The sequence below is a fragment of the Mchenga conophoros genome, linkage group LG3 (assembly GCF_057382185.1).
Source record: "Mchenga conophoros isolate Kocher_MC1m ecotype Shallow Benthic linkage group LG3, M_conophoros_male_GT1.1, whole genome shotgun sequence".
In the NCBI taxonomy this organism is placed as follows: Eukaryota; Metazoa; Chordata; class Actinopteri; order Cichliformes; family Cichlidae; genus Mchenga; species Mchenga conophoros.
The window spans coordinates 41,844,966-41,850,148 of record NC_140528.1 but is presented as its reverse complement, the minus strand read 5'-3'; positions in this window follow the sequence as shown (position 1 = coordinate 41,850,148).

Genomic DNA, 5,183 nt, shown 5'->3' with positions numbered 1-5,183 from the left:
AACTGCAAACCTACCTTCATTCAGTCACTTCACAGAAGAGAAATGTGTGCTGGAAGAAGATGTTTATGTCGATGACATCCTGACATCACACAATGACCTCGACCATCTGAGACTCCTAACAACCAACATCGAGCACATCCTGAGAGCTGGAGGATTCTACATGAAGCCTTGGGTCTACTCCAGTCAAAGTGGGAGGGAGGAGTCAAAGAAAGAGTTACCCCGATCAGAGCCAAAGACTATGATCCTGCCAAACCAGCTGATGGAAGATGACAACAAAGCCCTTGGCCTTGGCTACACCATCAATGATGACAAGCTTCATGTCATGGTCGCAGTGAACTTCTCAAAGAAAAGGAGGAAAATGCGCCTTGGTCAAGACCTGCTCAGAGAAGAAGTCAGAGCGCAAACACCTGATCCACTCACCAGGCGAGAACTGCTAAGCCAAGTCTCCGGTGCAATCCAGCGTGAGAGCTACGGTTTCCAGACCTTCTTCGCAAACCGCGTTGGTGAAATCCAGAGTAGCACTGATGTCCAAGATTGGTGGTGGATTCCTGGGTCAGCAAACATTGCAGACATTCTCACCAGAGGGGCCAGTCCAGATGCCCTAACCGAGGACTCCGAGTGGCAGTCGGGTCCAAAGTTTCTCCAACTTCCTGAAGATGAGTGGCTGAAGAAATCCGTCGGAGAAGTCGCTGCCCAAGCTCGAGAAACGGTCACAAAGCTACAGAAAAAGACTTTTGTTGCGGTCCTTACCAGAATGCACATCAAGGCGGCTCAGGACTCAGCACACGTAGAGTCGAGAAGACCACGAGGAGTAGCATCCCAACAGCTAATCGATGAAAGGCGATTCAGCAACCTGAGAAGGCTGATTGGGACCGTGGCGTGGGTCTGGAGGGTTGCCAAAAAGTTCATGAGATCAAAGACCAGAGACCAAGAAAAGTGGGAGGTAGTACCATCTTCGGGTGTCCTCACAATCAGCGAAAGACGAGATGCTTTTCGAGACCTTTGCCTAGCAGCACAAGAGGGCGTCACCTTCCCAAGCACCACAACAGACAGACTAGTCCTTTACAGAGACCAAACAAGTGGACTTCTAGTTTGTGGTGGCAGAATCCAAACCTTCAAAAAAGACCGCAAAGCCGTTCCCCTTCTACCATTCCAAGCCTGGCTATCCACCCTCCTTGCCAGAGAAGCACACAGCGAGGGACATGGCGGAGTGGCAGAAACCTTACTGCGGATGAGAATGAAGGCTTGGGTTGTCAGAGGAAGAATTATTGCCCAAAAGGTCGTTGACCAGTGCATCATCTGCAAGAAGGCAAAGGCAAGAACCTGCAAGCAAGTAATGGGGGACTTACCTGAAGAGAGGTCAAATCCTGCTGCACCATTCGAATTTACATCTGTTGACCTGTTTGGACCCTATCATGTGAGGGATGATGTCAAGAGAAGAGTGACCATGAAAGTTTGGGGAGTTGTGTTTTGCTGTATGGCAAGCCGAGCCATTCATGTCGAACTAGCGAGCACACTATCAACAGAGAGCTTCCTGCTTGCCTACCAGAGGTTCACTTCTGTCCGAGGCCATCCCCGGAAAATCTGGTCAGATCCTGGCACAAACTTTGTCGGCGCCAAACCTGTCTTGGAAGAAATGTATGCTTACCTGAGACGACAAAACAAGGAGTCGCTTGAAGAATACTCTGCCAAAAATGAGACCATCTGGGCATGGAAGATTCTTCCCGCTGACTCACCTCACCGAAATGGGGCCGCCGAAGCTGCTGTCAGAGTTACCAAGAGAGCCCTCCATACTCTCGGCAATACAGAGGCTCTTACCTTTAGTGAGTTTCTGACAGCACTCCAGCTAGCCGCCAACCTTGCAAATGAGAGACCCATTGATGCCAGATTTCAGAGCCGAGAAGATCGCATTGACTACATCACGCCGAATAATCTGTTGCTTGGTCGAGCCACACAAAGTGGGGACTTCAAAACTGTTGACTTCACAAATTATCCTTTCAAAAGGCTGAAGGAAATACAAACCATAGTCAACAACTTCTGGAGGTCCTGGAGCCAACTCGCTGGACCAAACCTGTTCATCCGCAGTAAATGGCATACTGCAGAGAGAAACATTGCTGTTGGAGACATAGTTTGGCTCTGCGACCAAAATGCCCTTAGAGGGCAGTTCAGACTCGCAAAAGTCATCAGCGTGAATCCTGATTCTAAAGGGATCGTTCGAGATGTGCATGTGAGGGTCACTCCAAGTTCCAGCATTGCGATCAAGAGTCCAAAACCCGCTACCACAAGTCCTGAGCTGGGCACCACCTTACATCGGGACATCCGGCGTCTTGTGGTCCTTTTACCGGTGGAAGATCAAGCGAGGGACCAGCCCACCTGAGTGCGATCTTTCCAGACAGTGCTGAGCAAAGATCGAGTGGGAGGTGTCGTGCTGACCTAGTAGGTGTGGCTGTTATTCCTCTTTTCCTCCTCCTGCCCTCTACCTGTTCGGTGCTGCTGCTTACCCATGGCCGCTGATTAGACCTTGGGTGCAATCAACAACTAAGCACGGCCTGGTGTGCGCCGCCCTGCCAGGTGAGCCACATTAGAGCAATCAAGGGTGGGCGTGCCTAGTAGACCTTAAAATGCATGCAGCAGTCATTTGACCCGTGTGCAACATACTGAGAGGACGGCAAACAAAGCACTTTTCCACTGTGAGGAAGACTTTGAACAAGACGGGCTATCGGTAAGCTCTTGAGCTCACATTTGCTGCACATATATTTGGAACTATGGAAGCTCAGTTGTGCAAATGTTTTACGCTTAGGGAAATAGTTGCTGCATTTAAGTTTAATTATATTGACAAAAATGAATGTTTAAGTTTGGATAAATTGTTTGTGCAGTTAGTGTTCCCACATATTTATGTTAATTAATATTAAAAATAGTTACCCCAAATCCTTGGGTGGATCGTAAAACTAGTGAATAAATGTTTGGTTTTGATTTAAAGAAAATAATTCTTTGTAAAGAAAATCCTTAGTTAAAGTCTATTAAAATGTTTGAACTCTAAAATGTATACTTTAAAATACAATTGTTTATAAAAAAGTGTTAAATGCAAAGAAGACACATTGTGTATATTTTATTTAAGAACCACAGTTAAATTAACACAGTTAACCACATGGTAAATGGCTTTACTGAAGTGTATTTTGTTATTTCATCTGTCTTCTGTGTAATTTATCTGAATGGTTAATGAAATGTTCTTTATTTTTGTGTTGAAAGGTTTTTTACCTGCTGCTACCTACCAGCTATCAAACTAGTTGGTCTAAATAAAGTTGAGTGAAATTCAAAGTCTGGTCTTTTTCAAGTGTGGACACCTCACAGTCAGAGGAACACTTGACAGTTATTGCAATGATAAAGAGAGCATCACATATTAACAGCATAATCACAACACAGCTCTATTTTCTACATTACATTTTCATCAAGTGTTTAAGCCAAACAACCTTGGTGAATGTTTTACTGCCATTAATAAGTGTCATTAAAAAGAATGCAGGTGTGAGGCTTCACCTACCAGAACTTGCCTGTGTCATGGATTTAGTTGTGACAGTCACAGTGTAAAAGCAGCAAGCTGTTGCCAGACTCTGATGTTTTAACTTTCACTACACTTGCATGTTTGTAAAATCCTGTAATAGGAAATAAACTAACTGAATTTTTTTTTTTTATCTTTATAGTCCAATGATTCCGACTCTTTAGATTTGTTTTGAAGCTTATAATGTTGTCAGCCTAAAAGAAATCATTGCACTGATAAAGTATTGTGTCGTTTGTTTGCAAAACTGGCAAAATTTAAATACCCAGTAAGATAAATCAGTTACAAAACACATATTCATGGAAAAATAAATGTTTCCAAAATGCCTGAAAGTATAATTTGCAATCGTAGAGGATAAAAAATCACAATATACCCCAAATCAGTGGACACACACAAATTTAGGCCTCTCTTCCTGTTTAGCCCAATGAAACATGGGTGGGGCGATCATGGCTCAAGAGTTGGCAGTTTGTCATGTAATCGGAAGGTTTACAAGGTCAGAGGGCCCGGTGGCGCCAGTGTCCGGCAGCCTCGCCTCTGTCAGTGTGCCCCAGGGCATTTGCGTTACAAAAAATTCAACAGAAAATAATGAATACATAAATGAATAAATAAAATATAGTTTTGAGGAAGTTCATTACAACTGATTCAGGTCATTATATCTCAGCTACACTTCCTCTGATCCTCATCACGACTCTCTGTCCACACAAACAAAGAAATGAGTTGGCGTTGACACTTCTGTTTGATGCACTTCTGTAGCTCATCCATGATTCGTGTTGTGAAATTGCAGCAAAATCTAGAAAAGTGGAATTTCGGAGATTATTAACAGGTTTATCTACTTAATGTCAGCAGGTCATTTCTTCTTTCATTTCTGTTCTGCAACGTCTTTCTGTTTATGCCTGTAAAAACTACAAACTCTGTTAGATACATGCTTTGGTTAAGTCGATGTCAAAGGTCTGACCAAGTCTAACAAACGGCTGCTATTATATGAGTACGGAGAGATTCAGAACTTTATTTTTATTGGTCACTAGGACCTGAACAATTCTTTAATCTGCACCTCTTTCATGAGCCTCATTGTACTCGTACTAATTTAGACAGACAAGCTGCAAAGATCCTAACTTTTCATCCTACATGTAAATAATGTATAATGTCTTCACTTTTTTCCCACCCATTATCGTCTAAATTGAATGGTCCGGAAAGAAGAAAATATCCAGTTAGCGTGAAAATGCTAGACCACAGAGGAGAATTGCCAGAATGCAAAAGGGACTCAAATAACCAGAAGACCACACGAGTTTTACTCCTGTAAGCTAAGAGCAGAAGATGGGAAACACATGTCCTGGTCTAATGAGTCTCTGATGATGATTTCTGCTGTGACCTTCATTGTGACATGAACGTGAGTTCAAGACACTGTACTCAAGTTCACTGTACTCAAATTTCCTCCACACTCTCCAGGTCTTAATGTGTATGTGTGCCTCACCCTGTCAATGTTAGAACCTGAAAGTGCAATAATTACACTGCGTTCCAAATTAATATGCAATATGTTTAATTGGTCGTAAAAAAGTTATCTTTCTTCGGTGAGACCCGTTATGGTAAAATTTCTCAAAATCGGTTAGGTGAAAATTATTATAGGACGGCA